We start from the raw sequence: 27,800 nt of genomic DNA, 5'->3' as shown, positions 1-27,800 counted from the left end.
GGAGGGAGGGGCAGAGGCAGAGGGAGAAGCAGGCTCCCCGCTGAGCAGGGAGCCCGAGGCAGGACTCGATCCCAGGACCCTGGGATCATGCCCTGAGCCGAAGGCCGACACTCAACCCAGGAGCCACCCAGGTGCCCCATTATTAATATAACTTGCTGGAAAACGAGAAACAGTTTAAATTGAACACTCTTCGGGAAGCCCGTGGGGGGGGCGGGGGTGGGCGCTCAGCAGTTGAGCACCTGCTTTCGGCCCAGGGCGTGACCCCAGGGTCCCGGGATCGAGTCCCACGTCGGGCTCCCTGCAGGGAGCCTGCTGCTCCCTCTGCCTGTGTCTCTCCTTCTCTCTCTGTGTCTCTCATGAATAAATAAAATCTTACAAATAAAAATTGGACTATTTTCTCCCCTTCTCCCCCCGAAGTTTCCTATAGAAATAAGATTTCCGAAGGAGGGCAGCCCCGGTGGCTCAGCGGTTTAGTGCTGCCTGCGGCCCGGGGTGTGATCTTGGAGACCCGGGATCGAGTCCTGCATCAGGCTCCCTGCATGGAGCCTGCTTCTCCCTCTGCTTGTGTCTCTGCTTCTCTCTCTCCTCTCTGTGTATTCTCATGAATAAATAAAAATAAAATCTTAAAAAAAAAAAAAAAAAAAGATTCCCAAAGGAGCTGAACTGATAGCACAGAGTCTCTGGGTCCCCTTTACCCAACTTCCACTATTATTAACATGTTACAGAACCACAGTTCATTGATGAAAACGAAGAACTCTGACACTGCGCCGCCGCCGTACGCGTCTCTAACCTCCAGGCTTGGCCCTGATCCACCTGCGTCTCTACCGCGGTCCGGCGGCCCAGGAGCGCGACCCAGGGCAGGGCGGCTCTTCGCGGCTCCTCCGCCTCCTCCAATCGGGGGTGGCCACGCCCCCTGCCTCCTAATTGGCTCCACTCTCGGCCAATAGGAAGCGTCGGAGGGAAAGGCACGAGGCTCCGGAGGCGGCCTGGCGGCTCCTCCGCGCCTGCGCACAACATCTCCCGAAGGCCGCGCATCTTCTCCAGGCAGAGGCCGAGCCTGGGAGATGCTCCAGGGTCTGTGCTGATGGCATCTACCTCTCGCTGGGCGCCTTGTATCTGCAAAGCGTCCTGCTAAGCATTATTGGGACACCCCGGCGGCCCCGAGTGGCCGGAGCTTACGTTAACCCCATTTTATGGATGAAAGTACTGAGGATTCCAGAAGCTAAGTGGCTCACCCAAAGTCACAACTGTTTGGTGGCAGGACAGAAGCAGGCCAGATCCACTTTTTTTTTTTTTTTTTTTTTTTTTTTTTAGTTTCACCTCTGTAGTCTGTTTCCTTCAGTCCTGGAAAGTCCTGCGGTATGTGTGAAAACCAAGGCCAGGGGAGGGACCATGCTACATCCAGTGCACACTTCACAAGAACTTGTGTTGAAGCGCAGGCTCCTGGCTCCCTCTTCCCTCTCTACCCCCAAGAGTATATTTTGTAAAGAAGGCAAGTGACGGATCCCTGGGTGGCGCAGCGGTTTGGCACCTGCCTTTGGCCCAGGGCGCAATCCTAGAGACCCCAGATCAAATCCCACGTCGGGCTCCCGGTGCACGGAACCTGCTTCTCCCTCTGCCTATGTCTCTGCCTCTCTCTGTGTGTGTGTGACTATCATAAAAATAAATAAAAATTAAAAAAAAAAAAAAGAAGGCAAGTGACTTGATCTCTCTCAGGCTCAGTTTCCCCATTAGGTGGGAATAGCATTACCCAGCTCAAGCTTTGAAACTCACTTGAGGTCATGGAGCCTAGCAGGGGCTCAATCTACCAAAGATTTTGTTTTGTTTGCTTGCTTCTGTGTGTTTGCTTTTTTGCTTACTGGCTAGATACCTCTGCTTCCCTGAGGTTAGAAGTGAAGAAGGCCCCAGTAGGAAGTCAGGAGCATGATGCAGGGAAAGATCCATCGGGCCTAGCTCAGCTGCGGGACCAGTTTCTTTTTATTTTCCAATCAGGGGCAGGCCCTTGGTAAAATATGATAGACACTAAATGCTAGAAAAATGCAACAGAAAAGCAAAGACATACACAGTGCAAGTCCAACTTTTTCTTGGATTCTGTAGACATTAAGCTGATCTATCAAATTCAGCAGACCAGCCCTGTCTGTGCAGACCACACAGAAGGCAGCTCTGGTTCTAAGGAAACGTTTAGAGCTCTGTGCATGGGCCATTTTGCACACTGGTCTGTCCTGTAAAGTGGCTCATGTGAGCATTGCACAGAGTAGATCTGGGGACACAGACTCCAGAGCTCACAGCGCAGCCAGCACAGGAAAGACCAAAAGATGGCAGGAAGTACACAGAGAAAGGTGATATTCAGCTCCAGGTACATTTTTGCCGAGGAGAAAAACCAGCCCAGCATCGTCAGACCCGCAGATCTCTTCAGAGGAGCTACAAATTTTCACATGAAAAATCTCCCAATTTTTAAATGCGCTTTGATACTTAAGAAGACTAATTAACTGTGCCCTCCAACTGGTGAACAGCTTCATAACTTGTAGGGTTCTATATGAATTGAGAATGCAGAGTTCAAAATCATTAAGAATTTTAAGGGGGCGCTTGGGTGGCTCAGTTGGTTAAGCATCTGCCTTCAGCTGGGGTCATGATCTCAGGGCCCTGGGATAGAGCCTTGTGTCCAGCTCCCTGCTAAGCAAGAAGCCTGCTTCTCCCTCTCTCTCTGCTACCTCCCTCCCCCACCCACTCATGCTCGCTCTCATTTGTCTCAAATAAATAAATAAAATCTTTTTTTAAAAAGGGGTTTTAAAATATTGACAGCCAAGAGAGCATTCAACTAAGTGTGGGGCCTGCCCAGTGCATGAACCCATGAAGGCCAAACAAAATGTCTTTGGGTCAGTCTTCATGACTTTTGTTTTGTTCCTTGAGAGAAGGGGCTGTGTTTTCTGCAAAGCTTCCATGTACAGGGCCTCCCTTGCATAGCAAGGGCTCAAGGATCAGATGAGATGAAGCTCTGTGTGGATGAATGAGGAGCAGCAGACATAGGTAGAGCATCTTGGGAACTCTAAGCAAATACAGCAATCAACATTTTATGGGATAGGAAACAAAAAGGTTCTTAATCTTGAGGGATAGCCCCAAAAAAGGGTAAAGACTTGCTATCAGTATCAAGCGCTTAGGTGCCAGACGCTATTCTGAGCATCTTATATATATTTGCTCATCTAACCTTCACAAAATCCTAAGCGGCAGGGAGAAACCAGCCCAGCATTGTCAGACCTGCAGATCTCTGCAGACCGTGAGATTAAGTAGTGTGTCCAGGGTCACACGGCTGCGAAATGGTGGAGTCGGCATAAGCATTTAGACTGTCCGGTTCCAGAGCCTGCGCCCGCCGGTAACACCAGGCTGCCTTGGGATGAACGATGGCTAGGCTTCCTGGAGTTCCATGGAATCCTCAGGCTGCTCGGGGGAGAGCAGTTTGGCCAAGGAAGTTTTTGCCAGACTCAGATGGGATGAGGGGAATGGCGAGGAGAGAACCAACAGGAAGCATAGTTGGTGGGGGAGGGGAGGTCTGAAGAGTGAGGGGTACACATGGCTCCAAGTGGCCCCCGAGGAAATGGGCCTCCTCTTGCAGCTCAAGGACATTCAACTTCTCCTCTGGAGACAGAGACCAGGGTGGGGAGCTGGGAGTGGGGGGAAAGTAAAGTGAGTCAGGGTGACCTTATAGACGTGGGACAAGGGAAGGAGAGTGAGGAGAAAAATGCAGAGCCAGAAGTATCTGAGCAAACTAGAATGTGTAAGGCACATTCAAGAGCACCAGGGTTTAGCCCCCCCCCCCCCCCCCCCCCCCCCCCCCCCCGCCAGGTGGCTCAGCAGAACATCTGTCTTTGGCCCAGGGCATGACCCCGGGGTCCAGGGATCCAGTCCCATTGGGCTTCTTGCTCCGTGGGGAGCCTGCTTCTCCCTCTCCCTCTGCCTGCTGCTCCCCATGCTGTTCTCTCTGTGTGTGTCAAATAAATAAATAGAATCTTTTTAAAATAAATAAATAAAAATAAATTTACATTTGGGGGATATATGGAGACCCAGTGCATCTCCCCCTGTTGTGTTCACTTACAGCAGGATCAAGTGCAGAGGGGGTGCTCAGTAATGTTTGTTGAGTGAATGAATGAAGTTGAGAAATTACAGCTGAACCCAATGGACGGATCCATGTGGGTTGACCAACAAGCACCTGGGTGGCAGGGCCTATGGGTACAGAGGGAATCTCAGTTGAGAGAAGAGTCAATGTAGAAATCCAGGCCCCGGATCTGGCTCCTAAGTCGAAATGAAGGAGTGGGTTTGCCAGAGTTTGAACATTTACAGACGGCTCACGCCAGACCCACCAGCGGGCACTGTTTCTCAACCTCTGCGCTACTGGCATTCGAGGCTGGACAGTCCTTTGTTGCGGGGCTGCCTTGTGCACTGTGGGAGGGTTAACACCGTCCCTGGCCCCTACCCGGTAGATGCCAGGAGCACCCTTCCCTGGAGTTGGGACAACCAAACTATCTCCAGAAGGCTCCACAAGCCCGTGAGGGCAAAATCCCCACTGAGAGCCCCTGCCTTGAGATAAACTACCTTGTATTTCCACCAAGAAGGCCCTGGTTTCCAGGATTTCTGCAGATGGATCTGGGAGCTCTTGACACATCCAAGCTGAGAACGTCAGAGCAAGGCTGCAACTCCAGGGCTTTTCTGCAAAGACCCTTTCCAGAAGGGGTTCTGTGGAACTCCAGCTCATCGGTGTCATATCCATGTTCATGGCATTCCTGTTGTTTGTTGTTGATCCAACTGCTTTATTCCTTTTTTTTTTTTTTTCAAATATTTTATTTATTTATTTGACACAGACAGAGAGCAAGAGAGCACAAGCAGGAGGAGCAGCAGAGGGAAAAGGAGAAGCAGGCTCCCCGCTGAGCAGGGAGCCCAAAGTGGGCCTCGATCCCAGGACCCTGAGATCATGACCTGAGCCGAAGGCAGACACTTAACCAACTAAGCCACCCCGGCGCCCCTCAACTGCTTTATTCTAGAAATGAGGACACTTAAGGCCCAGAGAAGCTCAGGAACTTGTCCAAGTTTACACAGCTAGTTGGGGAGCAAGTAGATAGCTTATTTCTAACAGGCACAAACTCATAGCAAACCAAATAACAGGTTCATGAGTTGGCAAAGGACATTCATTTTGTCCCCTTTGACCTCAGACAAAGTGAGTGGCTGAGTGTGGAGCCCGAGGTGGGAGCCCATTCCCGGTTCCAGCCTGCTCCCTGGGGCTTTCTGCTCTGCTCCATGTGAAGGAGGCAGGGTTGCCTCCTGGTCTGGACATAATCAAGTGATGATCTTTGGAGAAACCCCAAAACAGGAAAGAGAAAGAGAGAGAAGGAAAAGCTCTCCAGACGAACACGTCGGGAAGGAAGCGGCAGTCAGCCGAGTCGGTGGACACCACGAGACAATGTTTTTGCATAAAACAATCTGAAGCAAGCAGAGGAGGTGAGTTTGTTTTGGAACGAGATTGTCGCGTGTCATGCACCGTCCTCACGGAAGCCTGACTCACCTTTGTTAGCAGGTGTGAGTCAGAGCTGCGCCGGACCGTGGGCATCAGGGCCGTGTGTCAGACCAAGTCCTGGGAAGGGCAAGGTGAAGAGTCAGCGATTCTCCCCCTGGATGGTTCGAAATGTCCAACAACTCCAAAGCCGGGCTCCTGCCTCTGGCTGCAGATGCACCTACGCTGGGGTTTGCCCAGACAACCTTGGGACAGGGCTGCCTCCTTTTCCTACCTGCCTCCCATGCTTCTCAAACTAGGTTGGGGCCCCTGCTGGGGTCCAGGTGGCGTGGGTGGTAGACAGGCAGAGGCAAGGCAGCCAGCAGTCAACTTAGTCATTCAACACGTTTTTATTTTTATTTTTTTTATTTTTTTATTTTTTTAAATATTTTATTTATTTATTCATGAAGGACACACAGAGAGAGAGAGGCAGAGACACAGGCAGAGGGAGAAGCAGGCTCCATGCAGGGAGCTCGATGTGGGACTCGATTCCGGGACTCCAGGATCACGTCCTGGGTCAAAGGCAGGCGCCAAACCGCTGAGCCACCCAGGGATTCCCCATATTTTTATTTTTTTAAAGATTTTATCTATTTATTCATGAGAGGCACAGAGAAGCAGAGACACAGGCAGAGGGAGAAGCAGGCCCCAACCACTGAGCCACCCCTAATATGTTTTTATGTATTGAGCACCTACTGTTCTAAGACACTATTCTAAGAGCTGAAATACAGCCATGGCCAATCCCTGCAGTCCCAGAATTTACCTAGTAGTCCCTGGAGACAGTTAATAAACAGATCAATGTCTTAGGGTATCAGATGACAAGAACTCTTATGAGAAATATAAAGGCAAGGGGAGGGCTGGAGCGTGATAGCAGGGATGAGGGGCTCTTTTGGAAGGGGGCGCTGGGGAAGACCTCCAGGAGGAAGCAGGAGGTGTGAAGTTATGTTAGAACCTTTACCAACAATATTTGGGGTGAGAATAGAGCCCACTTTCGAAGGGGGAGGTTGCTCAAACAGGTACGCGCACACCCATGTCCACCGCAGCACTGCTCACAACAGCCCAAGGGCGGGAGCACCCAGGTGTCCGTCAACAGATGAATGGATGAACAAAATGGGTGGACCCACACAATGGGATACTATGTGTCCTTAACAAGAAATGAAATTCAGACCTAGGGACGCCTGGGTGGCTCAGTGGTTGAGCATCTGCCTTCGGCTCAGGTGGTGATCCTAGGGTCCTGGGATCGAGTCCCGCATCCGGCTCCCCGCAGGGAGCCTGCTTCTCCCTCTGCCTAAGTCTCTGCCTCTCTCTCTGTGTCTCTCATGAATAAACAAATAAAATATTTTTTTAAAACATTCAGACATAGGCTACAATATGGATGAACCTTGAAGACATTATGTTAAGGGAAATAAGCCAGATACAAAAGGACAAATCGTGTATGATCCCCCTTATCGAGGTACCCGGAATAGTCAAATTCATAGACGCAGAGCAGAATGGTGATGGCCAAGGGCTGGACAGAGGGGCGTCGGGGGCTGGGGAGAGCGAGGACTTGGTGTTTAATAGGGACAGTCTCAGTTGGAGATGATGACAAAGCTTTGGAGATGGTCAATGGTGATGGTTGCACAACAACGGGAATGTATTAGTGTCACTGAAGGATGCACTTAAAATGGCTAAAATGGGGAGCTTTAGGTTATGTATATGTTGCCATAATTTTTTTTAATTTAGCTGGGGAAAAAAAGAAGAGGAAAGAAGGCAGAGACCAGAACAACATTTAGTGAGTGAAGCTTACTTTGAACCAGTCAGCTGTGAAGCCTTTTACATACATGATCTCATCTAATCTTTACAACATCCTTAACATTAGGTATGATCCCAGTTTACAGATGAACAAACCAATGCTCACAGCCATCAAGGGCCTTTCTTTTTTTTTTTTCTTTCTTTTTTAAGATTTTATTTATTTGTTCATGAGAGACACAGAGAGAGGCAGAGACACAGGCAGAGGGAAAAGCAGGCTCCATGCAGGGAGCCCAAGGCAGGACTTGATCTCAGGACCCCAGGATCAGGCCTTGAGCAGAAGGCAGATGCTCAACTGCTGAGCCACCCAAGCGTCCCATCAAGGGCCTTTCTCAGGGGTGAGTGACAAGGCTGTGATTCACCCCACACACACTGCTTGCTCTGTCCACACTACTAGCATCCCACCTTAACCCACACCAGTGCCCTGTGTTTGCTGAAGCCGTTTGTAAAACCCTCCACCTCTGTGCAACCTGCAACGGCCTCCATTGCTAAATAAAGCCATGAGGGCAGTGGGCTTAGGGGGGCTCAGTTGGGCAGGATGGATTCATGAAGAAGAGGAGCCCATCCGAATCTTGAAAGCCCACTTGAAAGGTGTCTTTGAGTTGTTTTGTTTTTTTTTTTTTTTTAAGATTTTATTTATTTATTCGAGAGAGGCAGAGACACAAGCAGGTAGAAGGAGAATCAGGCTCCATGCAGGAAACCCGACGTGGGACTCGATCCTGGGACCCAGAATCACACCCTGGGCCCCGGGATCGAGTCCCGCCACCCAGGATCATGCCCTGGGCCAAAGGCAGGCACTAAACCGCTGAGCCACCCAGGGATCCCCACTCCCCACCTCCACCCCCCAGCTTTGAGTTTTAAAAGGCATTCGTGTTACTCATTGCACAAACAAATCCAGGTGTTTCTCTGGGCCACTGGTGAGTGGTAAGGAGATCAAGCAGCCAGCTCTTTGATAAAGAGCCTGATCTAATGGAATAAGGAGAGATATCAGTAGCACCAAACTGGGTGGAAAACAGTACAGAAATGTCACACAGAGATTTGCATAAGATGCTAAGGAGACTCAGAGGATCCCAGAGAAAGGATATTTTTTTTCTTTTTGCCCTAAGAAATCAGAAAGCTTTTCCTCCCTAGAAAATTTAGTCACCCTAGAACCTAATCTAAGAGAGTTAACCAGAAACTTAACTTGCAGTTTCTGACATACTTTTGCTTTCCACCCACCTTCCTTCCCACTGGTCAGTTTCCCGGGAAACATCCACATTTTGAGAACAAAAATACCAATAACATGTCATTAGAATGACATCAACATGACAAGAACATTTTGTTAAAATAACTCTAAGGCCTAAAGTACATGTGAAAATTATTTTTAAATGGCATTAGCTCCACAAAAGGGAGGCACTAATGAGATGCTTAACCAAAAAAAAAAAAAAAATTAGATTTCTCAGAATGCTTATCCTCTGGATCAGAACAGTGGCTGAGGTTTAATAGTAACTTTGGAACAATCTAAGTAAATTCTGTTACTCGGAAGGGGTTAGCAGAGCCTCTGGGATTTTGTATGGAAGCATAATATGGAGAATATGGATGTAGCAAACCTCATTTTTAACTTTCTCCAGGAAAGAAGAAGGGGATGTTGCCTTCAGGAGATTTGAGGTCCCTATGTCTTTTTTTTTTTTTTTTTTTTTTAAGGGCTTTATGTCTTGAGTCAAAGGAGACTTGGAGAGCCTGGTGTTGTGGCTCTCAGAGCCCCCCTGATGCCCACATGTCCTCCCGCCTCTGCCTTCCAGGGACATCAGGTGGAAGTCTGACCTCAGGAATGGTGGGTGCATTTCCACCATGGAAACCAAATGAGGCTCCCTCCTCCCCACCCCCAGAGCTCTTCTCCCAGCGGCTGTTCTGAGAGCTCTGCAGTTGTATTAGAAAGTTTCCGCCATCCCTGAGACTCTGAAATAGAATGTTTCTGCTCACAGGAACTGCACCTCTGTGGTTAGAAATGATGTTACTGTAATTTATGATACAAGGTGGAGCCCTTCTCCCTTGTTTAAAAATACACTGATAGGGTGTTCTCGGCCCCACACGAGTGTTACCATAGCTTGCTTAGGAAGGGGAATTTGTAAAAGAGGCAATTTCTAGTTCTGGCAAGAAACCCTATCTGGGCTCCCGGTAAGGGATTAAATATCACGCAAGCACATTCTTGCAGCAGACTGATTCAACTAGTAGGAAAGTCTGGCCATGACTGAAAGGTTTAGAGAAAAATAACAAATTGCTTCTCAGAACTCGTAGAAGGGAGCTTTCAATCTAAGCACTTACACGCAGCAGAAGGCACCAAGTGTAGAGGCCGGGTGGATCTTTTTCTTCTTCTTTAGAGTTGTGTTTACCACATGCTCTGGTTCCATGGATTGAGAGCATATTTCACCCTATCTGCAAATAGAATATTTAAGATTCTTGAAATATTTTGACTCTCCTAAAGAATTTTATCCTCCATTGATTATACCTTGGTGACTGAGTTTCAATCTTAGCAAAGTCACATAGGCAGTGAAATCAAATGTTGCCTATTTAAGATAATTAGCACCTTGCCTACTTAAAAAGTGAGGTCTCACCAGGACAATTGACTTACTAATTGTGATCTGGCCAGGAAGTTGGAAAATTCAAGGAAACACACCTTTGGGAAAAAGAAACAGTATTCCTACAGTTTGCCTCGCATTTGTGTGCAGTTACTGATGTGTATCCTCCAACAGTAAAACCAAGGTATGCTCAGAAAAAAGAGACTTATTTTGGCTTGAGGACCAAGCATGGTTTTCAAATACAGTTTCAAGTTCTAGAGAAGTTTTATTTTATCAGGACTTCGGAAGAAAAGGCTGGCTTGCCTTGAAGAAAACCCCACACTGTATTTTTCTAAGTCTCTCTTTCTGAATGTGAACTAGCAGAATTACAGATGGAATGCTTGATAGGAAGGGGAAAAACACAATCAGTGCAAAACACCTCTTCTGAGCTGGGCTCTGAGGCTTAGGTGTGCTGTTGGTTTTTTTTTTTTTTTTTTTTTTTTTTTCTTTGTCTAACATCTCCTTTTTGGAAACATTCTGTTCAAAAATTTAATCGGGGGGTTCCTCAAAAAGTTAAACACAGAATTACAATATGACCAGCAATTTTATTCCTAGCTGGAACCCAAAAGGATTGAAAACAAGCACTCAAACAGAAACTTGGACACCTTTGGTGTTATAGCACTATTCACAGTATAGGAAAGTAAAGGGGCGCCTGGGTGGCTCAGTCCAGTAAGCGTCCAACTGTTAATCTCAGCTCAGGCCTTGATCTCAGGGTCATGAGTTCAAGCCCTGTGTTGGACTCTGTGCTGGGAATGGAGCTTACTTAGAAGAAGAAGGAGAAAGAAGAGGAAGAAGAAGAAGAAGAAGAAGAAGAAGAAGAAGAAGAAGAAGAAGAAGAAGAAGAAGAAGAAGAAGAAGAAGAAGGAAGAAGAAGAAGAAGAAGAAGAAGAAGAAGAAGAAGAAGAAGGAGAAGAGGAGGAGGAGGAAGAGGAGGTAAAAACAACCTTAGTGTCCATCTACCGAGGAGTGTACAAACCAAATGTGGTGCATGCATACAATGGAACACTAGTCAGCCTTAAAAAGGAATGAGCTTCTCACATGGATGAACAGTAAGCTTAGTAAAAGACACCAGACACGAAAAGGACAAATTTGGTATGATTCCACTTACAGGAAATATCTAGAATAGTTAAATTCATAGAAACAGAAAGTAGCTGTGGGAATGGGGAATTATTGCTTAACGGGGACAGTTTCCGTTTAGGGTAATGAAAAATTCTGGAAATAGGGGTGATGGTTGCCCAACATCGTTAATGTAACTAATGTAACTGAATTGTATGCAAAGATGGTTAAAATGGCTAGCTTTATGCTATGTATATTTAACCATCATAAAAAACATTTTTAAAGACTATCAAAAATAAATAAGAAATAAAAGAGTATAAAAAATTGAGTCTACTATAATTCTATGTAAAAAAACAAGTGCTACCCCTAAGATTGACTTATTTTATGTTGCTTTCACTCACCTTTGGTTCTGTGAATGTCAAATTTCAACTAAAATCTTCCTATTTACTGTCTATCCACAGACATAATCTTCAGTCAAGAAAGCAAGCCCAAGAGGGCGCCTAGGGGGCTCAGTCAGAAGAGCGTGGGACTCTTGATGTCGGGGTAGTGGGTGTAGAGATTACTTACTAAATAAAAGATAAAATGGTGCCTGGGTGGCTCAGTTGGCTAAGCGTCTGCCTTAGCGCAGGTCATGATCTCAGGGTCCTGGGACTGAGTCCCACATCGGGTTCCCTGTTCAGTGGGGAGTTTGCTTCTCCCTCTCCCTCTGCCCCTACTCTCTCTTCTTCTCTCTTTCTATCTCAAATAGATAAATAAAATCTTTTAAAAATAAAGAAAAGGAAAGAAAGCCAAAGGAATTTGACTCCTACAGCTTGGATTGAATCTGCTTGGCAAGCCATGGCACCAATGATCTCCCAGGAAAGCAGGTCCCTCCAGGTGTGCCCAGGAGACATGTGGATGAGGTAGCAGGTGTAGAGCAGTGTAGGCAGGTAGGGGTAATGGTTGAAAGCCTGGGCTCTGGGCCAGATTGCCTGACTTTGTGACTTAAAGAGTCTTAACCTCTCTAGGCCTCACTTTTCTTATCTATAAAAGGAAGATAAGCAATAGCCACCAGCTCACAGAGCTGTTTTGAGTCAGTAAATGAACACTGCCTGGCACACAATCATGGGTAGCTTTTTGGTAAAATATCCTCTTCATAACTTCACTTTTAGGTTAGAATGATTTTGTGGTGACTCACATAATACAATGGTACTAATATAACGGGATATTTATAATATTATATATTATATACAATAATAAGTCAACAATCACTTAGCACTGAAAAAGAATAAACTACTGGTACACACAACAACTTGGGTAAATCTCAAGAGCATTATCTTGTGTAAAAAAGGCCAGCCTCAAAAGGTCACAGTCTATACTTCCATCTATATGACATCCTCAAAATGACAAAATTATAAAGACAGAGAAGAGGTCAGTCATTGCCAGGGGTTGGGGTGGTGATTCGTAGCCATAATGAAAGCATGAGATCTTCATGGTGATGGAACAGTGCCCTACATTGACAATGGTGGTGGTCACCCAGTTGACAGAGTAGCACAGAACTCTACGCACACATATGGTGTCATGGTCAATTGCCTGGTTTTGAGTTTGTCCTATGGTTAAGAAAGATGTCACCAAAGGGAAACTGGAGGAAGGGTACATGGAGCTCACTCTGCTATCTTTGCAACTTCCTGTGATACTATAATTACTTCAAAATAAAAAATTTGGGGGATCCCTGGATGGCTCAGAGGTTTAGCACCTGCCTTTGGCCCAGGGCGCGATCCTGGAGTCCCGGGATCGAGTCCCACGTCAGGCTCCCAGCATGGAGCCTGCTTCTCCCTCCTCCTGTGTCTCTGCCTCTCTCTCTCTCTCCCTCTATGTCTATCATAAGTAAATAAATCTTTAAAAAAAAAAACAAAAACAAAATAAAAAATTTTTAAAAATTTTATAATATGTAATTATATGTAATATGCATAATAATATGTAATAATATGCATGCAGTAATAACAATTCAGTAGATACTGAGTCCCATCAACGGAGGAGAGACTACTTAAAGTGCTTTTTTCTTTTTTTCTTAAGATTTTATTTATTTATTTGAGAGAGAGAGAGCATGCGCTTGAAAGAGAGCACATGAGCAGGGGTAGGGGCAGAGGGAGAAACAGACTCCCCTCAAGGTGGGGCTCGATCCCAGGATCTTAGGGTCATGACCTGAGCCAAAGGCAGATCTTAACAGACTGAGCCACCGAGGCACCCCAGAGTGACTTTTTTTTTTTAAGATTTTCATCTTAAGTAATCTCTACACTCAATGTAGGACTCAAACTCACGACCCCGAGATCAAGAGTCCCATGCTCTACTGACTGAGCCAGCCAGGGCTCCAAGGGTTGATTTTAAATATAAAAATGATTTACATTTTCAGCGTTTGACTTTGAGATTTCTAAGAGTCAAGCCATAAAGAGGAGGAATCTGGAAAGAAACAACAAATTCAGGGATTGGGGGTGAGGGAGGAGGAAGAAAGACTTTTTTCTCAGATGCTAAATTCTGAAAGATTCTTCATAGAAGATTTTTTTAAATTGGGGTCATAATGGGAACATATTCTGAAAAGTAGTTTCTACATGAACAGAAATGCTTCCTCTGCCCATTTCTTTTGCTAATTCCCAATCACAGTTGTAAAAGAGGGAACTGAAATTTATCGTGCAGTTACCAGGGGGCTGCACATAGTATATCCTTTAATTATCCCCATTTTATACATAAGAAAACTGAGGCATGGGGCGCTCATTTTATTGCACAGGGACAAATGGGAAACCAAGTACCTGCTCAAATCTGAAGCCCAGTTTCTCACTATGCACTTCTTTTCACCCACCTCCCTGCCCACAGTGGCTGCTATCATAATCTTCATCATGGGCCTGGAATTCTATAATTTACGAAGCTTGGTCTTCCAAATTTAAGTGTGCATAAAACCTCCTGGGGAACTGCACAGTCTCGGGCCACATCCCAGTAAGTCCTCCATTATTCAATCTGACGGGGAGCAGAAGGTACTTTGGGTATACAGATGTTCATTCTTAGTCTGTCCTTGAAGACCCCTGACCCAGACTCTTGGGACTCTACCATCAGAATATTCTGGAATTCCCAAGCATCGGGGGCAATCTGCAAAGGTGACCAACCATTCCAGTTTGCTCAGGACTGAGGGGTTTTCCGGGACGTGGAAATTTTAGTGCTAAAACTGGGAAAGTCCTGGACCAGTTGGAACCAGTTGGTCACCCTATGAGTTCAGGATGTGGTGACAGTCCAGGGTCCCTCCTTTATATGCAGAAACGTCAGTGGTCCTTGAGGTTGTCAAACAGAGTGAGGCTGGCCAAACAGAGTGAATTTCCTACTCTAGGACCCCCACCTTAGCTCTCATTTCACATGTAATAGTGTTGGCGGAAGGGACGGCCATCTAGGGCCATGTAGTGTGGATTTTCTGTCAGACTCTAACAAAGAAGAATGGCCAGCATCTGAGAGCCCTTATAGGGCAAACCCTCTGTAGTTAAGAAATCAAGCTTTGGTGACAAGACATGAGAGACACTTAACTCTGGGAAATGAACAGGGGGTAGTGGAAGGGGAGGTAGGCAGGGGGGTTGGGGTGATTGGGTGATGGGCACTGAGGGGGGCACTTGGCGGGATGAGCACTGGGTGTTATGCTATATGTTGGTAAATTGAACTCCAATCAAAAAAAAAAAGAAGATACACGCAAGTTTGGTATTTTTATAAAGAAAAAAAAGAAAGAAATCAAGCTTTGAGGATGCCTTGCTGGCTCAGTCAGTGGAACATAAGACTCTTGATTTTGGGATTGTGGGTTCAAGCCCCATGTTGGGTGTAGAGGTTACTTGAAAATAAATAAAAATCAAAATAAAGAAAGAGAAAGAAGGAAAGAAAAGAAAAGAAGAAAAAAGGAAAAGAAAAGAAAAAAGAAAAGAAAAGAAAAGAAAAGAAAAGAAAAGAAAAGAAAAGAAAAGAAAAGAAAAGAAAAGAAAAGAAAAGAAAAGAAAAAAGAAAAAGAAATCAGGCTCTGGAATATAAAGAGATCCATGGGCAGCTAGGGTGGCTCAGGGGTTTAGCACCTGCCTTTAGCCCGGGGCATGATCCTGGAGACCCAGGAATAAATAAATAAAAAGACCCCAATAAATAAAATATTTTAAAAAATAAATAAATAGGGCAGCCCCGGTTGTGCAGCGGTTTAGCGCCGCCTGCAGCCTGGGGTGTGATCCTGGAGACCCGGGATCGAGTCCCACATCAGGCTTCCTGCATGGAGCCTGTTTCTCCCTCTGCCTGTGTCTCTGCCTCTCTCTTTGCTCTCTATGAATGAATGAATAAATAAATAAATCTTTAAAAAATAATAAATAAATAAATAAATAAATAAATAAATAAATAAATAAATAAATCCATGTCCAAGTCTCAGTCCTTCTGCGCATTGCTAACTGTCAGGTTTGGACAAATTATTTAAACTTTTTTGAGCTTCAGCTTCTCATCTGTGAAATGATCAAATCCCACCCCCTCCACTGGCCCACTCCACTACTTTTGGTTTCTATTTTATCAATTTCTACATTTGATTTTATCCATTCCTATCTTTTATTCTTTTTAAAATTACTTTATTATTCTAAGTTTCTTGAGTTAAAACGTTTATTACTGATCTTTTAAGTGTTATTTTTCTAGTAAATGCATCTTAGAGCTATACATTTCCCTCTGCATGCTGCTTTGTCCTCATCCCACAGGTTTGCATGCAGAGCGTTTGGTTCCCATTGTTTAGTTCTAATTGGACTGTAATTTCCATTTTGACTTTTTCTTTAAGAGGAGAATTCATGGGGCAGCTCTGGTGGCTCAGCGGTTTAGCACCGCCTTCAGCCCAGGGTGTGGTCCTGGAGACCTGGGATCAAGTCCCACATCGGGCTCCCTGCATGGGGCCTGCTTCTCCCTCTGCCTGTGCCTCTGCCTTTCTCTCTGTGTCTCTCATATAAATAAATAAAATCTTTAAAAAAAAAAAAAAGAGGAGAATTCATCTGAAACACGGGTAGTAATTGTACCTGCCTCACAGAAGTGTTGCGAGGCTCAATCGAGATGGTAAAAGTAAAATTTTTAGTACACAGCCCAGCAGATAATAAGCGCTCCAAACATTTCAGTACAACCAGCTGCCCCTGATGAGATGCACCATTGTATCGGGAGCTTTTTTGTTTTGTTTTAAGATTTATTTATTTATTCATGAGAGACAGAGAGAGAGGCAGAGACACAGAGGGAGAAGCAGGCTCCTTGCAGGGAGCCGGATGCGGAACTGGATCCTGGATCCCGGGATCACACTCTCAGCTGAAGATAGACACTCAACTGCTGAGCCACCCAGGCGTCCCTGTATAGTGCGTTTGCATCTTCCCAGTCTTCCTCCCCCGGGGTGCCTTCCCTCCCATTTCCTGTAAACATCTCTGTCAGAGTCACTCTTCTGATTTGGAGGCCTAATCAAATAATTTTCCTGCTGAAAAACCTAAGGTAATTCCCAAGGCCCAAGCATGTGCGTGCATGATCTTCAAAAGTCTTCCCACCCCGGAAACAAGCTGCCTGCGAATGGAGACCTTCCTATCACATTCGCCCCTATGTTGCTGGGGTCAGGAAGGGTCCCAGGACACGGGGGTGCGCGCTATATTCTAGCTGGGATGAATCAATGAAAGAATGAACAATCTACCCTTGAGGATACTCATCCCAGTCCTGAGAGCTCTTCCTGCAGATCTTGAGTTCCCCTCCCCCTTTTGCTCCCACATACTTTGCATTTCTTTTTAAAACTTGTTTTCAGGGGCACTGAGCTGGCTCCAGTGGTTGGTTAAGCATGGGGCTCTTGGTGTCAGCTCAGGTCTTGATCTCAGGGTGGTGAGTTCAAGCCCCATGCTGGGCTCCATGCTGGGCATGGAGCTTACTTAAAAATAAATTAATTGGGCACCTGGGTGGCTCAGTCTGGTGAAGCATCTGCCTTTGGCTCAGGTCATGATCCCAGAGTCCTGGGATTGAGCCCCACGTGGGGCTCCCTATTCAGCAGAGAGTCTGCTTCTCCCTCTTCCTCTGCCCTTCCCTTCTGCTCTGGCACTTTCTCTCTCTCTCTCAAATAAATAAATAAAATATTTAAAAAAAGAATCTTTGGGACGCCTGGGTGGCTCAGTGGTTGAGTGTCTGCCTTTGGCCCAGGGCGTGATCCCAGGGTCCTGGGATCGAGTCCCACATCAGGCTCCTTGCAGGGAGCCTGCTTCTCCCTCTGCCTGTGTCTCTGCCTCTATCTGTGTCTCTCATTAATAAATAAAATCTTTAATAGAAAATAAATAATAAATAAATAATAAATTTTCATTTTTAATTAATTAATTAATGAAAAATTATTGTGTTTAATAAAAGGCAGAAACCCATTCTAGCTAGCCTACGTTAAAAGGGACATTTATCACAGAAAACAGGGGATCGATCCCCAACAAAGAGCCAGAGTGCGGCCTAATGTGGCATCCAGGGAGACCTCACCTCTCCACTCTGCCTCTCCCCACATCTTCCTTCTTCTCTTTCTAGACTGGCTACAGTCTGCAGAAAATATAGGTGCCAAGGCTCCCCATCTGACATCTTGCAGGGCCACTATGGAGACCACATCCCTTGGGAGACTAACTCCAAATTCTCAGGGGAGAGTTGGATTTGCCCTGCCTGAATCACGTCTTGCTGCTATTTCGCAGACACTAGCTGGAAGGGCATGACCTTGCGGTCCAAGCTCGTGGCTGGGACCCACTCCCTGGAAGGAGGCGAGAGAAAGCAGGTCAAGAGTCACTATCAGCTGGTGGCATTCCAAAATGTATTACTAGCCTTTGGCTTTCCAAACTTCTGTCATTCTTATGCCACCTTCATAACAGGGGGGTTAGTACCGACTGCCTGAGTACATCTCACAGCCCTGCCACTTCCCAGCTGTGTGACCCTCAGCAAGTGGCTTAGCCTCTCTGTGCGCAGTTTCCTCAAAACTGTGACTGTCGGGGATCCCTGGGTGGCGCAGCGGTTTGGCGCCTGCCTTTGGCCCAGGGCGCGATCCTGGAGACCCGGGATCGAATCCCACATCGGGCTCCCGGTGCATGGAGCCTGCTCCTCCCTCTGCCTGTGTCTCTGCCTCTCTCTCTCTCTCTCTCTGTGACTATCATGAATAAATAAATAAAATCTTAAAAAAAAAAAAAACTGTGACTGTCACACAATAAAGAAGTTTAAAAAAAAAAAAACACTTAGCTATTACTCTTCTAAGAGCCTTTACTGTTTTTAAATTCCCTCATGGATCACCTGAAATTACCATCACTTTTTAAAAATATTTTATTTATTTGAGAGAGAGAGAGAGAGAGCACAAGCAGGGGGAGCAGCAGAAGCAGAGGGAGAAGCAGGCAACCTGCTGAGCAGGGAGCCTGACATGGGGCTCCATCCCAGGACCCTGAGATCATGACCTGAGGTGAAAGTAGATGCTTAACTGCTGAGCCACCCAGGGGCCCCAACCATTGCTTATTTTTAAAACTACTTCTCCATTTAAAATAAATTTTTAAAAGGAAATCCTGCATTACTGCTATCAATGAAAATTAATATCATATTCCATAAATATATCTATATGGTTAAGCATATATACATACATATGGTTACCTATATATGAATATATATACACATACACATGTAGAGATAGGCTAAATTCTAGGCATATAGCATTGTCTGCTGAAGGCTTTGATGGGCCAGTGACCTGCACTCATTTCCAAAGGGAGATTTGCAAGTGTTAGAGAGGTGTTAAAGACATATTAGCGTCACACTGAGACTTTCTTCTTTGAGTAATCATAAGGAGGGACCAGACAATGAAAAGGGTATTATGTTCTCACTTTGGGACTCTGTGTGATTAATGCCTTGTCCCTTACTACTAAAGTCCTCTCCCAGACCACAAACAGGGAAACACTTTGTTATATCATCAAATCTCCATTCCCATCACCACAATCGGGTTTTTGTCTAGCGGGGATCCCCACTTCCTTGACCAGCCCTCCCCTCCTCGCCAGCATGCCGCATCAGCCTGGTGTCTGGCTCTTGGAAGCCCTGTGTCGCTGGCGGAGCTGACTGTCCCTCCAGAGCTCAGGCACCATCAGAGAGCAGCACAGTCACTTTGGAAAACAGTCTGGCAGTTCCCCCAAAGGATATGCATAGAGTTACCATATGACCCAGCAATTTCATTCTGGGGTATATACCCTAGATAATTGAAAGCATAAATTCAGAATAGCCAAAAAGCTGGAAATAAGCCTCACATCCATCAGCAGATAAATGAGTGGACAAATAAAATAGAATATTTGGCATCAGAAAAGGATCAAGAATGGATACACACTACAAAATGGGTGGACCTGGAAAACATTATGCTAAGTAAGAGAAGCCAGTCACAGGGGTCACATGTTGTACAATTTTATCTATATAAAATGTGCAGAATTGGCCAATCCATAGAGACAGAAGGTAGATTAGTGATTCTATAGGATTAGATGGAGGTGGGATCTAGGAGAAATGGGAAGTGAGTGCTAATGGGTAAGAGGTTGCTTTCTGGGATGATGAAAATGCTCTGGAACTAGACAGCAATGATGGTTGCACAATTCTGTGAATACAGTAAAAGCCATTAAACTGTATATGTATTTTAAGTAGATGAGTTGTATGGTATGCGGATTATATCTCAATAAAACTATTTTTGAAATAGCTAACTTACACCTTGGGAGGAGTTGGATGACCAATACTGTACTTCACTAGAGTGTGTAACTAATTGCCTCCCTGCCAGGCCCATTGACTCATGGGCTAGGTTGGCAGTCACCATGGGGTTCTGCTTGAATGGTGGGGATTGTGCCTATAGCTATGAATTTGAGTATATTAAAAGCTTTACCTAGAAGAATGGTCACCGTGATGCACCCAAAACTAGCCTTTAAGCATTCAGAGTGGCCTAGGCTAATCCATTCAATGAATCTATTCAAAAAAAAATTTTTGACACCTACTAAGTGCCTAGTGTCATAAGAATCTGGAGCTATAGGGACACCTGGGTGACTCAGTGGTTGAGCATCTGCCTTTGGCTCAGGGCATGATCCCGGGGTCCTGGGATGGCGTCCCGCATTGGGGCTCCCTGTGGGGAGCCTGCTTCCCCTCTGCCTATGTCTCTGCCCCTCTCTCTCTGTGTCTCTCATGAATAAATAAATAAAATCTTAAAAAAAAAAAAAGAATCTGGAGATACATCAATGAACGGCACTGAAAAGGATACTGCCCTCATGGAGGTGGCACCTAACTGAGAGAGACAGCCAAAAACCGTTAATACATAAATAATATAATTAATAATTAAGATTACATTATACATAAGATAATTTCAGAAACTCATAAAAGTGCTCCTATGGTAAGTCAGCATAACGGAAGACAGGGCCAGAGGAGGAGGGGAAAGCCTTCAACTGAGGTACCATTTGGATCTAGACTTGAATGAGGAAAAGAAGCCAGACACAAGAAACTCCGGGGAAAGTATGTTCCTGGCAGAGGGAATAGCAATTGCAAAGGCCCTGTGGCAGAGCCAGGTTTGATGTGGTACAGGTTTAGAAATAAAGCTGGTGGGCAGTCCCGGTGGCTCAGCGGTTTAGGGCTGCCTTCAGCCCAGGGTGTGATCCTGGAGACCCAGGATCGAGTCCCACATCGGGCTCCCTGCATGGAGCCTGCTTCTCCCTCTGCCTGTGTCTCTGCCTCTCTGTCTCTGTATCTGTATCTGTCTCTGTCTCTCATGAATAAATAAACAAAATCTTAAAAAAAAAAAAAAAAAGAAAGCTGGTGTGGTTTGATCATGAGCAAGGGATGAGCAAGGCAAGAGATGGAAAGAGAGAGGCAGTCAGAGGTCCTGTTCACCTAGGTTCCAAGGCTGTTGTAAGGATTTCCTTTCAAGTCAGATGGGAAGCAACTGTAGAAGCTTTGAAGACAGAGTGACCAGATGTGATTTACTTTCTGAAAAGCACACCCAGACCACCCTGTTGAGAACGGATCGTGGGAGGAAGAGTGAAGCAGAGAGGTCATTTGGGAGACGGTTGCCCTTGCCGTCCTGCTCTGTACTCTTTCCCACCCCAAACACGGGATGACAGGCCTTTATTTGTTGTTAAAGTCGCCCAACTATTTACGAGCCTAATCAGTTTGAACAACAATGTAGAGGGGAGAGTTGAAATGCAGACCTCTTTGCCTAAATTTATCTGTGCAAAAATGTTAAGTTTTTAATCTTGACCAAATCGAAGGTTTTTGTGGATGGATGACATTATTCTCCAGGCCTCAGTGTCTGACAGCGTGACACCTGATACCATGGCGCAGTGTATGACACTAACCCACTCGCAGATGTCAAATAGGTTGAATGATTACTAAAGATTCACTAAAGATTTGAAGACTATAAATAATATAAATAATATATGTAATATATATTACATATACTACATATATAATTACAATATAATTATATTCTATTGTATATGTATATATGTAATTATATGTATTATTATATTTACAATAATATATTATTGTACATATATATTACATGTATATATGTAATAATATATATTACAATATTACATATATAATTACAATATAATTATACCCTACATGGATAAATACATCAAAATATAAATCAAAATAATTTGTTGATAAATAAATAATTGCTTTATAATTACTTTATTATTTATCAATAAATTATTTATTTACTTCTTATTTTAAATACATTTTAAATAATAAGTCAAATTATAAGTTAATATAATTTATTTAAAATATTACTTACATCTGCCATTTATTTATATATAATATTATAGTAATGACATGTTATATAAAATATTGATATATTATATACTAAATACATGTATGTGCATATGTATGTTTATATGTATGTATTCTTTGATCTTCTATACATGGAACCGTATCTAGTTTGCAATTGCCACAAATGAGTCCCCCCCAAATCAAAATCATTCCATCCAAATATATTGGGACTAATGGTTCTATACTTTAGAATCAGCACAACCCTGTCCAAATAGGAACATGGTTTCCTACCATCTAGTGCATCCAGGTCAGTTTCTATGGCTGCAGTAAATCCCAAAGCGTGTCTAATGGATCCATTAAAATAGAATTTTTTTTCCTTTGGCTTAAATAATCATACTTTGTTGAAACTGAAAAACTTTATGATTCTCTTTTCGTGCTGCTTCCTCTAACCATTCACTCTAAGCATTCAGACCTGCTCCCTTCTGTATAAAATGGACAGATTTGAGGGTATTTCATGTAATACATATTCATCATCACACTCTGCATATTCAAGACAGAGACAACAGAAACAGGTGGGGCTGATGGCCTTCTAGAGTCTTTCTTCTCCCAGGAGGCCTTTGCCCCACAGCCAATCAGCTATGAAAGCCTATTGATTTTTTTTTTCTACAATGCCCTGGGGATCTTTCTGCTTGTCCTACTGTCAATGCCTTGGCATCTTCATGACCTCTTACCTAAATAATTGAACATTTCCCCTTCTTCCTGCTTCTCCTGAGTTAAAAACATTATGAGTCAGTCTTGACGACTACCTCCTCACCCTCCCTTGTCCAAACCATCAAGTCCTACCAATTTTACTGCCTAGAAATTTCTCAAGACTGTCCACTAGTCTTCTTCTTCTCCCACCTGGGTGGCTCAGTGATTGAGTGTCTACCTTCAGCTCAGGTCGTGATCCCAGGATCCTGGGATCAAGTCCCACATTGGGATCCCTGCATGGAGCCTGCTTCTCCCTCTGCCTATCTCTCTGCCTGTCTCTGTGTGTCTCTCATGAATAAATAAATAAAATCTTAATCTAATCTAATCAAACCAAATTGAACATCTGAGCATGCTGCTTCCCTGCTAGAACCCTTCTCCTTGGGCTGAAAATAAGGACCAAACTCCTTTACTTGACCTATGAGATGCTTTGGGATCTAGCCCCTACCATCAACTCCAAATGCTTCAGGACGGTAGCCTCAGGTATCTATTCAGCTCTCCACATACTTCAGGCTTCCTCCTTTCATGAGGCATATGCATGTACTTGTTCCTGCTGCCAAAACTGCTCTTCCCATCCCAGACTGCCCAGTTGACGCAGTATACTCTTCAAATCCCATTCTCACTATTGTTTACCAGAAGAGGCCTCACTGGCCCCTCAGACACAACATTAGGCTGCTTCATGGTGTAGCCTTGCAAGTCCATGCAGCTCTCCCCCACTGCACCTGGCACAGCTGCAATGTCACACCAGTTGATATCATATTTAGTGGACATCTTTTTTCCCCACTAGGCTGTAATTTCCATGAGGACAGTGACTGTATTAGTCATCCATTACTGAACAACACATTATCCCCAAACACAGCCACTTCAAAAATGGTTATTATTGCAGTCGGTATTGCAGTGAGTTAGGAATCTAGATGTAGTTTAAGTGGATGCATCTTGCTCAAGGCGCAAAGTGTTGGCTGGAGATGCAACCTCATATGAAGGTTCAAATGGAGAAGGACACACTTCCAGCCCATTCACATGGTTGTTCACAGTATTCATTCCTCATAGGCTGTTGGAGTAAGGGACACAGTTTTTCTCTGGCTGTTGGCTAGAGACCTTGCTCAGTTCCTGCCAAGTGGGCGTCTCCAAAGGGCAGCTCACAATATGGCAGCTGGATTCCCTAAGAGCAAGCACACACGTGAGAAAGACCAAGAGACAGCAAGCAAGAAGGAAGACAGACTTTGTGTAACTTAACCTCTGGGATGACATCCCCTCACCTTTGTCATATTCTATTTATTAAAACTGAGTCACTGGGTTCTGCCCACACCTCAAGGTGCAAATACCAGGAAGTGGGCGAGGGGATGGTCACTAGAGCCATCTTAGAGGCTGCTTACCAAAGACATCATGTCTATTTTGACTCATCACTATTTTCCCAAATTACTTTACTATGTGGCTGGCATAGTAAATAGTCAATGCAAATATGTAAACAGTTAATAGTAAATCCCTAAGTGATTCTACCTAAAATAAATTGAATCATGCTACATCTGTGTTTAAAAACCTTCATTGGCTGCTTCTCAAATCTTGTTTTTATTTAAGATCTTTGGTTTTGTTTTTGTTTTTTTTAAGATTTTTATTTATTTATTTATTTATTCATGAGAGACAGACAGAGAGAGAGAGAGAGAGAGAAGGAGGCAGAGACACAGACAGAGGAAGAAGCAGGCTCCATGCAGGGAGCCTGACGTGGGACTCGATCCAGGGTCTCCAGGATCACACCCTGGGCCAAAGGCAGGGGCTAAACCACGGAGCCACCCAGGGATCCCATTTAAGACCTTTTGTAACCTGTTTATAAACTATGTCTTAATTTCAGAAACTACCTGCCATTAACTAGACATCTACACAAGCTCACCTCCATGACTTTCCTCACATACTTTTTTCTTCCTTATCTCTTCATTCTGAATTTCATCTTCCATTTCCCTCTTGAAAGTTCATTTCTTTTCTCAATGTCAACAAGTATAAAATTTTTTGGAGCCAGAAATCTAGGACTTTTAAAAAATCTTTTATTAAAAAAAAAACAAAAACAGATGTGGTATAAAGGAAGACGAGGCAGGACGCAGAGGATTTCTAGGGCTGTGAAAATGCCCTGCACAATATCAGAGTGAAGGATGCACATCAGTACACATCTGTCCAAACCCACGGGATGTACCGCACCACAAGTGAGCCCTAATGTAAAGTATGGACACTATGGACAATGATATGTCCACATAGGTTTGTCATTTGTGGCAAATGTACCAATCTGGTGTGGGATATTGATGGTGGGCAAGACTGCACAGTCCAGAGATAGATGGGACATCTCTGAACCTTCTACTCAATTTTGCTGTGAATCTAAAACTACTTTTAGGGCACCTGGGAGGCTCAATCGGTTAAGCATCTGCCTTTGGCTCAGTTCATGATCCCAGGGTCCTGGGATGGAATCCCATGTCAGCTTCCCTGCTCAGCGGGGAGTCTGTTTCCCCCTCTCCCTGCCCTCTGGCTCACACCGTCTCTCTCACTCACTCCCTCTCCCTCTCAAAGTCTTTAAAAAAATAATAAATGAAGTCTTTTTTTTTAAAGATTTTATTTATTTATTCATGAGAGGCACACAGAGAGAGAGGCAGAGACACAGGCAGAGGGAGAAGCATGAGCCCGACATAGGACTCGATCCCAGGACTCCAGAATCACGCCCCAGGCTGAAGGCAGCACTAAACCACTGAGCCACCCGGGCTGCCAAAAATAAAGTCTTTTTAAAAATAAAAATGAAAACTAAAATTGATTTTCTATTTATTAAATTTGTCAATTTTTAAAAAGAATTTTAATCATCAAGTAGAGCACATGAGCTTCGTAAGTCATTGATCTAGTTTTACATCCAGCACCATCATTTAATAGCTGTGTGACCTTGGATAATGTATTTAACTTCTCTGGGTTTTTCTCATGGATAATCCAAGGATGATAATATCATCTCTTTGCATGGCTGTGAGGATTAAATAAAATAATCCATTTAAACTTCTTAGCACAGGGGGCGCCTGGCTGGGTCAATCCCTACCGCATTCCACTCTTGATCTCAGGATCCTGAGTTGAAGCCTCACATTGGGCATAGAGTTTACTTTAAAAAAAAATTTTTTTTAATAATAAAGTTCTTAGCACAGGACCTCAATAAATGTTAAGAACGAATGAATCATTTTTCAACCTGAGTTTTCATTGGCTCAGCGTTCACAGTGCCAGTCACAGAGTTATTCATGAGAGGAAGTCAGCTCATGCCCAAAATAATGGAGTAATCACATAACATACAAAAATGAGAAGCTAATTGGATTTATTTTAAAAGAGAGAAAGAAGGAGGGAGGGAGGAAAGAAAGAAGAGAAAGAAGGGCAGGCCACAGGGTTTTCCCACAGAAAGGGAAAAAAAAAACTCATAAACTGGTATAATGAGAAAGGTCAAAATGCCATAGGCAATAGCATGGCGTGACAAGTTTAATTTTAATTCTAATATTATAATAATATAGTTTCAAAACACTTCTTTCCTTCCTAATCAGATAGTTATGGGAACAGTTATACCATCTGGCACAGAGAAAGGTGAGAAGTATTTTATTAGAGAAGACTAATTAGGAAATGTAGTATTTTAGCATTTAACGGCACCAGATTTTTTTTTTTTTCAGTACAAAAATAGAAAACTTTCAGTTCTCTTTTGAGTTAGCAATCCATTTTGTTTTTCAATAATCACAATTCAGCAGCGCACAGATATCCTGGCCGTGAACTGGCTTGGGTCGAATAGCTTTGAAGGTGAAATCTGAATGTCTGACTTGTGGCCTGATTTGCCAGCTTCCTCACAGAACTTGCCATGAATTAGAGGCCCTCTGAGCGCTGCCCCTGGGATGACAGCGTCCTCACCCACAGGCCACCTGCTTCCAGGTGTGAGAAACCACAGGCCGCCCTCTCCTCCCTGCCCCCACCGGACACATCACAGCCATCCTGTGTAGGCTGGAGAGCTCTCTGCAGACACAGTCTAGCTCAACTGGGGGAATTCGAGTCACCTCCATTATCACTGGGAGCTGGGTGCTGGCATGATTGGTAGCTGAACCAAGATCAAAATGCCTCCTGAATTAGCTCTAGGACATGCAAGACAATAACTCAATGTTTTCAGAAAGAAAATATCTGTACAGCTGGGCAAGGTCCCCAGAGATTCAACTTTTCATGTTTAAAATAGATGGGGAATTTATACAAATGGACTCATTACTCACTAACGAGGCTCACTAATCACTACACACTAACTATTTCAAGGACTGGGTGCCTTTGCAAAATGCTTCCCTCACCTGCAAAATGGGGGTAAAACTAGAACCCATCACACTGGGCCGCTGTGACAGTGAAATGAATTAGTAGCTGCCCCAGGAATTATTTATTTTCAAGTATTTGGGCCTCTGGGGAGGGGAGGGTCTCTCGTGGGTGCCACAACATCTAATAAGGACCAGCTGCATAATTTGCAGGGACCGATGTGAAATGAAAATGTGAGGCCCCTTGTTCCAAAATTATTAAGAATCTCAAGATGGCAATAGCAGAGCCTCAAACGTGGGGCCCTTCTGAGGGCAAAGGCATGTGCACCTGCCCAGGACACACGCCCCTGACGCCAGCCCTGTGTCAAAAGCTCCATGGAGCTTTTAGAGATAGAATGTGGAGCCCAAATGTTCATTCGAATAGTATAAAACACTAAACCATGCCTCAGCTAAGTCTCATGCATGAGTCACATCACCCCGTGAGCCCTCCGGGGCAAAACTTGGGCATTATTTCACAAGATCAAGTGTCCCTAGACTGGGAGGCGAGGAAACTCATAAGCAAACGTTTGGGATGTCTGTGAACCCCCTGAAGTTGTGCCCCAAATGTGCTGTCTGTGTGTCTTTCCATGGGGAAACAGTCGGTAGGAAAATCCATGACCACAAGAACAGGGAGTCGGGACTCTGCCGGGTTTTATATCCCTGAGATCCCTCTGCTCCTCCACTGGTCAGCACCGTGTCCAGCATCTAATGAACAAGCAGTAAATGCCACCTAGAAAAGGTAGGTAGGAGAATGGGTAGTGGGTAGGGGAACGTGTAGCTTGATTACGAAGGTTGCTCTGTTCAAATTCCAATTCCACTGTCTCTAGATGTGTGACCTTATATGAGTCACTTGCCCTGCGAAGCCTCCCACACTGAGCTGCTGTGGCAGTTAAATGGGGCCCATCGCTGAGCACAGGTATGGGGTGAGCCCCAGTCTACACCGGCGTTCATTTTACCTTTCCTCAGGCCTTCACATGTTCACATAATTTATTA

The 27,800-nt window shown here is 44.6% G+C and overlaps 1 long non-coding RNA gene across 1 annotated transcript in view; it reads right to left on the bottom strand.

Annotated features, from left to right (window-relative positions):
- Positions 1 to 349: 349 nt before the first annotated feature.
- LOC112674135 (uncharacterized) overlaps positions 350 to 27,800 on the bottom strand; it is a 33,330-nt gene continuing 5,879 nt past the window's right edge. Inside the window, exons 2-4 of the long non-coding RNA XR_007405595.1 lie at positions 9,629 to 9,739; positions 5,552 to 5,620; positions 350 to 3,659 (exon numbers count right to left, since the gene is read on the bottom strand). This is a non-coding gene — a long non-coding RNA (uncharacterized LOC112674135). The remainder of the gene's footprint in view (positions 3,660 to 5,551; positions 5,621 to 9,628; positions 9,740 to 27,800) is intronic.

Source organism: Canis lupus, chromosome 24 (assembly GCF_003254725.2).
Source record: "Canis lupus dingo isolate Sandy chromosome 24, ASM325472v2, whole genome shotgun sequence".
In the NCBI taxonomy this organism is placed as follows: domain Eukaryota; kingdom Metazoa; phylum Chordata; class Mammalia; order Carnivora; family Canidae; genus Canis; species Canis lupus.
Note: the sequence above shows the minus strand (reverse complement) of the source record. Positions and strands in the feature narration are given on the sequence as shown.